We start from the raw sequence: 8,638 nt of genomic DNA on the forward strand, positions 1-8,638 counted from the left end.
TTATTATTAATTATCACATTTTTCCCTAGTTTTTCCTTCATAAAGAATACTTCATTGCAACAAAGCAACCATAAGAACAAAACACAACAATCTTTAGAATTCCGCTAACTTTAGGAAGTGACACTGCAGAATTGTATTCTCTTAAATTGACTTAATATTTGTTAATGAAAGAACAACTCTATTATTTCATTGATTCTTGCTCTTTATTTGCCAGGGTGAAACACTGAGGTATCTGATCGAAAGATACATCAGCCATTTTGATTTGATTGCAGCGTGTAGCTTTTGGATTCTGCTGTAACCTGACACTCGAAACATCTCATTAATTTGAGATAAGTTAATCGTTTTCTCATTTTACCTGAATCTGTTGCTGAGAAAATTTTCAAGTATCCTGTTCAGAAATTTGTTAACAATGAAGAACCGTGAAAGATGAGATGTCTAGCATTACGGGAGTCTGGGACAGAGAAACATCTGAATCCCCGACTTATTTGAACACAGGACCTCCAGGTCGGGCAATCAGGAATTTTTCTGATGTATTATCAAATTTTCAAAAGTAACTAGATTGAAAAAAGATTTTCGCAATTTCAGGCGCAAAACATCTCTGACATGTTTCGTTCGTAAAAATTAAAAAATTTTGCCTTGCCGAACTGATAAAATATGTGATGATCTCAGGATATTTTGTATTTTTCTTGATACCAAGACAGTGGAAAACACATTGACTCCAGATTTTCTTCTGAGACGCGCTGACCATAAGATATGAAAGTACTGAAGCACAATGTATTTGCATGATCAAAGCTCAACTTGAAGGTGAGATTACTACTGATATTGCTGCTGTGCTGTACAGGTATTGTGACGAGGACCTCCAAGAAACCAAGAATCAATCACGTGTCAGACAAAAACATATATGGCAGTTTTGGTTGTAATTCATAACAACATCTTGTATATTTGCATTAAGAAGTTATTTCAAATCACTTCTGATGAAAGTTGTGTTCTAATCCACATTTTAAAGATTGTTTTTTTTGGACCTCTTGGTCTCTAAAAGCAAGGATGTTTAGCGTTGCATCCAAACAAGTTCTTTCCTTCAAACTGAAATGTGGTAAGTTTTTGGTAGTTTAATAAAGGATCTTTTAGTAATCAATGAAAACACTCGCAAGTTTTAAGACCGTCAAGTACCAGCTCAAGGTAGAGCAACCTTACAAGCTATAACTGATACTGTTCCAAGAAGAAACGCAAGGCTAAATAAACAGTTTGAGAACTATGTTACCAATTCCAATATTTAGACGGGCTAAAGAAGACCAAACGCGCGGGGATGCTTAGTAACCTGATTGAAGCTTTTTCTTTTTTGTTTTTTCTGTTCTTCTTTTTTCGTTTACTGCAATCAATACCGGTTTGGGGCATAAATCACTGGCATCATGCCTGAAGTCTGGAACAGGAAAAACGTGAAAAAACTATAACACGAAATTTCGCTTTGTTAATATTAGATACTACCCATGCACCCAAGTATTAACACAGCCGAGTAGGGTTTAAATTTAATATCACAGGACTTCTTTGAAGAGGGACTTGGCGCTACGAACCCAGCCCATGGCTGCGAGGGCGTCCAGCTTAAACATGGTAAAAGAATATGCTCGTTATCTTTATTTGGATTTGTGCTTATAGGTCCATAAAAATATAAACAGAAACTTTAAAAGTAAACTCCTGTCACTTGTTCAGATCAACTAGGGCAGAGCGTGTTTATGATGGTTAATAAAGAAACAAGATCGTGCTAACATTCCAGTTAGATGAAGCAAGGGTCGATTTATTAAAGGTTGTCTTTTTCTTGGTCTAAAAGTAGTTAAGAACAAAACGGGTGAGAAAATCAATGCAGTCCACCTGATGATTTCAGAGTTCTTACTAATGGCCTTTTGAAGATATCTTTGATTTTGATCACTCTTGGGTATAATGTATAATGTAAAGACTAATAAGGAAACGTTATTATACTTTACAATGATACAGTTACGTGCTTATTATTATTGGAATTCTACTGGTGTATATACTAATGCAAATGCTGCATTGTGATTAGCTGAGGTACTATCGTACACCATCACCTTTGCTGCTTTTCTCTCCTTGTCAGGAAAATCTGAAGCCAGAAGATAGCTGCAGCTTATTAATATATAATCACTTAAGCGAATACCTTAAAGTTCTATTTGAAGACAAAATATAAAAAACAATGAGAGCAGCATCGCATTTGCACAGCCCACCGTATATATGTTGATTCTAGTTGACACATTCTAATTTAATGTTAATATTTGGTTTTATCAACAGGTAGACTGAAGAATAGTAAAGAAAATAAATAGTGGCACGGCACAACTGCAAGAACAGGCTACAAGACAAGTGTAGAAACACTTTGAAATATATGCTTCAAACTTAACAATAAACTTTAAGAAAAAATAACTCATTTTGATGTAGATCGTTCGAGCCTCGTACATGCATGTAGTGGACTGACCATGAGATAGCTAATTAACGAATAAAGTTGTAAATATCATATGTATATGATATCAAAATCACTGCAGAGGAGAAAAAAGAGAAAGGATCGGACGAGATTTTTGAATTAACGAAAGAAAACTTTACTGATGTAAAGAAGGTGCAAAGAGTAAATTAAAGACTAAACTCCAATAAGCTCTTAAACCTTCCTATAATAAAAGATAACTAAGAAACGAACTAAAGAAAAACAAATATGCCGCAGAACCCGAAAGGTGAATGCGGTTTAACGTGTGTCGTTGTCCTTTACTTGACATTTAAATTTAGTTTACTCCTTCGACCATTCATGCCTAAAGCGGAGGGCAATGCCAAGATAAAATCGCCAGAGGGAGTTAAACACCCCTCCACGACCCCTTGTACACAGTGTTTAACTCCCGTTGAAAATCCTCCATATTCCTACGGGCGAAGATTGTTCGAAAACTTTTGATTCCTGTCCCCCAACCCTTAGCTCCCCTGAATGAAAAAACAGTGGGAAGGGTTAAATCTCTTCCATAATCTTTTGCCTTCTTGGGGAGAGAATTTGAAGACTAAGTTTAACTCTCATCCACAATCTTTCTCGAGTCCTTCTACGCTCAAAAAGGGTTGTAATACGAATGAAAACTCCCAAATTAATTTTACTCAAAGAGGGTTAAGGTTTAAGAACTTGCGTTAAGACTAGACTAACTCTAGAAATAAATGTATAGTCTAGTCCTACCGCCAGCTCTTAGCCCTCAACCTAGTGAGAGAAAATTATGGAAGGAAGTTTTAGTAATACAAACCTTTTTGAACGTAAAAGGCCGAATGGAAGATCATGAATGAGATTAAAACTTCCTCTCCAAATCTTCTCCCTAAGAAAATAGAGGTTTATAAATTAGAATTAATCCTCCAGAGAGTCCGCGGTGGAGGACAAGACTAAGGGCTCCTCGAACAATCTTTGCATAATTAAATCTTCCTGGCATTATGCTCTGCTTTAAGTGGAAAAAATTGGAGATAGGAGTTAACTAAATTAAAATGTGCAAGAAACAAAGGATGAAAGTTTAATAAACAAGTAGTTTTTCAAACCATGTTCAATTTCTCATCATTATTTTTTGTTTCTAGTTGTTAATTAATTGAATATATGAATAAATTATCTAAGGGAGGGAGGGTGGAAGAGTAATCTTCCTCCCTACTACCTCCTTCCTACGGAGAGGAGGAGGGAGGGTGGAAGAGTAATCTTCCTCCCTACTACCTCCTTCCTACTACCTCCTTCCTCGCATTTGTATATTGTTATCTAGTTTTTTAAAGGTTTTTTCGCGGTCCCTTCGAAAATTTGGTGTTTTATATACAAATGCAAAAAAGGAGGTATAAGATATATCTTACTTCCTGTACCTAATTGATCTAATGTTATATCAATGGACCAGGACACAGGTTTTGGCTGCACAGAGTCTTGTTGTGCAGTTTGTTTTTTATCTCCTTGTTAAGTAGTTTAGCTATTGAATATTGTAGAAGGTTTTAAGAGCTTGTTGTAATAACTTCTTTAATTAGCTCTGACTCCTTCTTTACAGTAGAAAGGTTTTGCAAAATTTTACTGTGTATTTTATTTTGAGACATAGCTTATGAGAAAACCTTATCGTGTAAAAACAAGCTGGAGATTGTCTTCTTGGTATGATTGCTTGAAGTTTAATAATATGGGTAAAAAGTGTCACTTAATTTATACCAAGGACTTCTTTTAAATCAGGTCGAAATTTAATAGTTTGAAGTACTGTAGCCCATTTCCTTGCCTGATCCCTCTAATCTCTGCATGCCTGTTGACAAGATAAATCATTGATTATTTAAAAGGCAAGAAACTGTTTGGAAGTATTGAAAATTCGAGAACTGCAAAGTTATGTTCTAATTTAACCACCATACTTAAGAAAGAACGAGGGTAATAATTCCAGAACTCCGTCAAATTTTCTTTGTTTTCGGACGTTTCTTAAAGAAATAATCTTGTAAGAATTTCGCAGCAATTTTTTTAGAATGAATATTGACTTTTCTTTGTGCAAGACATTTCAACCAACAATTGAATTTCCATGAATCATTGTTTGCGAGACTCTTAAGCCTAGAATTAAGAAATTCCACCCTGGCATTAATTTGGAAATTTTTCATATCTTTTCATTGAACATCTTAGTCATTATGTAGCATTTGAAAAACATGCTAAGTCGAGCTGTCACAAATCTGAAAACACTTTTAATCTGATTAACAGGGTTTTACTCCAGCACTGAATCGACACGAAATGCACAGGATATGCCACAAAAACCTGTAGGTTATTTAAAATCTGACGGTAAACACCAAAGAGTTCCCTTTTGGACTGAAAAATGTACATTTTTGAACCTACTCTGTAACAATGAATACAGTCAGCTTTGGTCAAATAACATGCAACTGGAAATTGGCAATTCAGTGCTGGTGTTTTGATGCCATTTCCCTAAACAATGCAAGCGAATGTGCAAAAAAACCCTTCATTCGATGTCTTTTTAAAAACTTAAAGGTATCAAATTTCCAAAAGTAATTTCTCTTTTGCTTGTCGTAATTTCTATATGCCAGCCATTACACTTGACAACATTGACAAATTTTTCATCAAGACAATATCCCTTAGTTGATTATTTCCTTTGTTCTCGTCACATACCTGCTTGACAATGTATTGATATAGTAAGGAAAAAGAATTTTATAAGTTGATCAGTTCTTGAGAATTGAACAGTTTATTACTAATTAGCCCTTATTTTGTAAATGAAGAACATTAATATTGTTCATTTTCTCACCAATTGTCAATTTCCGTAAGATGAATTGATTACACTGGCTCAATTACTATTTTATACTGCCTTGATACAGTACAGAAAGGCGAAATCATAAGTTGATCACTAGTTCTCTAGAATGTAAAGGCTTTTTACTAATAAAATTGTTAGCTCCTACTTTGAAAGTGACCAACATATTACTCATTTTTGCATCCCCTGTAGATTTTATAACCTTATTATTCTTAAGACCAAGTGTTTTAATTGACTGTTGCTTATCATTTAAATTTTTCTTGAAAGAAAGGACCATTGCTTTGAACTCTTCAGGAAAAATATTGTTTTTCATCAACTATTTCCAAAAACGTTTGGTTCTGGTTGTTGATCAATTTGTTATACGCATTACGGAAAAGTAATTTAGTTTTGAAACGAAATTCACAAGAAACTATTCGACAGTTTCAAGTTCACCTCCAAGATAAAGGACCGAGTGGTAACTTAAGGTTCATCCCTGGCATGCCCAAAATGTTAATTCTCAATACTGGTTTCCTCATATTCTTTTTAATGTTGATTCTTAGATTGATAACTGTTAAATCAGGTTAAAGGGAGTAGAGAAATGTACTTATCTTAAATAAGGTTTGTCCAATTGTCAATGTGCACCAGAGTCCAAGAGTACACTGCAATCCAAGATGGCTGTACTTTCTTTCAATAGTGATCTGCTTCCAACCTGGAGAAGGAAAGGAACAACTGTAATAATTAACAATCTTTTAATTCAGTCATTCGACTGATACATTTGTAGTCGTGTTAGATACATTTGATAATTTCATAAATTTTCAGATAACAGTAGTGATTTGGTGTGGTTTCACATTTGCTTAAGAGATCTTGAAGAAAAGCGAATATTCCTTATGGTATCTACCCTCCAAATTATGCCTAAATTATCGACAGAGTAATCGCTCAAGGTTTGGTTTTATGCACTGAAATGAAAACTACTCGATGACTTTATTCTCACAATGTTCTTATTCTTTACAAAAACTGGCTACCAATAGCTTATTTGAACGTTGTCGTCATTTGACTACAACCACCAGAATTCCTTTCGTTTTTTCTTTATTATTTAAATTTTGAATTCCCAGTGGGGTTTAAATAACAATTGCCCTAATTAAAATAAGAAAATGAAAAAGAGAAGGATTCTGGTAGTTGTAGTCAGATGACGCCGTCATGCAAATCTCCTATTGCAATCCAGTGTTGCAACATGTTCTCTTCGGTTTATAATGAAAACCAAACAGTTGTAACTGATTATTTTACAAGTTGTTGCTTTCAAATTGAATTTTTCTCGAAAATTATGGAGAGACCGGAACGTTCGTTTTAAGATTCAAAAGCCCTTGTTTACTTGAAAAAAGAGAAGGAAAGAAAAATTTAATAGAATTTTCCCTTAGTTTTTCTAGCAGATTTAGTTTTAGTTTTATATTGAGACTCATCCACAGTGATACCATGTATAAACAGAACTCTTTCGTGAAGCCACAACCTTTTGAACTGAGACACTTCACAAGAGAAGGAACTAAGTTCTCTTGATTCTGAGAATTTTGTTCTTCATGAAGACAACACCAGTACCTTCAGCTACTGATAATTCTTATTTATTAGCGTTTAATTCTTAGTCAGCAAGACCCCGTTGATAACAATACTTTGTACAGAAGGGTTATCTTGGGGAAATATTCGATTATCATTATTATTAATATTAGTATTATTATATTATTAACGAAATTGACAAGATACAATATTAAACAGTTTTAGGTCGACTCCCAAGATAAACACTGAGGGGTAACTATTCAGATTTAACCCTACCACACCCAACATCTATCATTCTGGTTTCCTCGTGTCCTTTTTAATGTTGATTCTGAGAATTTCATTCTTCATCAAGACAATACCTTCAGCGACTGATTTTCTTAGATTTTCACCGCTCTTTCGCTGTAACTGTTAAATGGTTAACAAGAGTAGAAATAATGTACTTATCTGATGTTTCCAATAGCCTATATGTGCACCAAAGTCTAAGAGTACACTGCAATCGGCCAAGATGGCTGTACTTTCCTCCAATACTGATCTGTTTCCAACCTGGAAAATATTATAATATTGATGTTTTAATTCAGGCAGTCGACTGATAAATTTGTAGTCGTGTAAGATACATTTGATAATTTCATAAATTTTCAAACTGAACCGTAGTGATTTGCTGTGGTTTTACATTTGCTTAAGAGATCTCGGAGAAAAGTGAATATTCCTCATGGTATCTACCCTCCATCCAGCACCCCTCCCCCTCCCCCTTCTAGCATGTACCTTTACTGACTGTCATGTGCTTTCAAACTCGAATATTAGTCACACCCTCCGAAAACACACCCTTTCTTTTTAGATGCAAAATCTCTTTAACAATAAACTTCCTCCCTCCTTCACTGCCATGTTAAATGTGAAGTTTGATGTCAAAATAGTGACCAAATATCAACATTTACTTTAGAACTTGCTGATGCAAACTGTCTTGGGCTCCATTTGATAAGTGAGATCCTTTCAATAAATCAAAGCCATAACTGCCTTCTTGTTTGTGAAAGATCCTTAATGATGATCAATATTTCCTAATTAAGGTAAGAAGAGCTATGTGGATACAAAGCTATTGAGGTTCACACCCTGTCTCACCCAAAATATTAATTCTCATCACTGGTTTTCTCATATTTTTTTATGTTGATTCTGAGAATTTGGTTCCTCATAAAAACAAAAACCTCAGTGACTTTCTTAGATTTTGATCATTCTTGCACCAAGGCCACTAAATGGTTAAGGAGAATAGAAATAATGTACCTCAGATTCTTTCAATAAATCAAAGCTCTAACTGCCTTCTTTTTTGTGGAAGATCCATGTTTCTTAAGGTAAAACAGGCTCTGTAGAAATAGAGAGGTGCTCAGGTATATTAAGGACTGGGTGGGGGTGGTCAATCTTGGAAACGGTTCATACAATGTGGACAAATCTTGGCTGCAGGTTGCATCTCCACTTAATAGATAACTTAACGTTGTTGTTTTACTTGAAATGTGTCACGTGACCAAATAACAGACCACTTCCGGTTAAATTTTGAGAGCTTCTGCAGACAGGGGAAAACGTTTCTTTATCAGCGTATTGTTCTGTAGTTTAACTATCTGCCCAAGAACCGTACCCATTGTAATTGGAACGGTTGTCAAACCATGCTGAAAGTCTCTTTAAATAGTGTGTATAAAGTTACATTAGTGACAGTTCTTTGGTCACGTGACTTGGACATGCACTCCAATTACATTGGGTATGGTACTTGGGTAAGTAGTCAGACTACACAATAAAATACTGAATAAGTACCGTTCTTCCCTGTCTGCAGAGGCCTTAAAATCTAAACCGGAAGTGAGCTG

General features: G+C 35.0%; 1 long non-coding RNA gene across 2 annotated transcripts; it reads left to right on the plus strand.

Moving 5' to 3' along the window:
• Positions 1-977: 977 nt before the first annotated feature.
• On the plus strand, positions 978-2,652 carry LOC149108536 (uncharacterized). 2 transcript variants are annotated; one of them, XR_016208728.1, is made up of 3 exons: positions 978-1,093; positions 1,479-1,608; positions 2,299-2,652. It is a non-coding gene; the product is annotated as an uncharacterized LOC149108536 (long non-coding RNA). The 2 variants fall into 2 exon arrangements; XR_016208727.1 differs by lacking the exon at positions 978-1,093 and having other exon boundaries at positions 1,105-1,608.
• Positions 2,653-8,638: the final 5,986 nt, after the last annotated feature.

This window comes from Orbicella faveolata, unplaced genomic scaffold, assembly GCF_042242905.1.
Source record: "Orbicella faveolata isolate gen_17 unplaced genomic scaffold, um_ofav_v1 contig_25, whole genome shotgun sequence".
Taxonomy (NCBI): Eukaryota; Metazoa; Cnidaria; class Anthozoa; order Scleractinia; family Merulinidae; genus Orbicella; species Orbicella faveolata.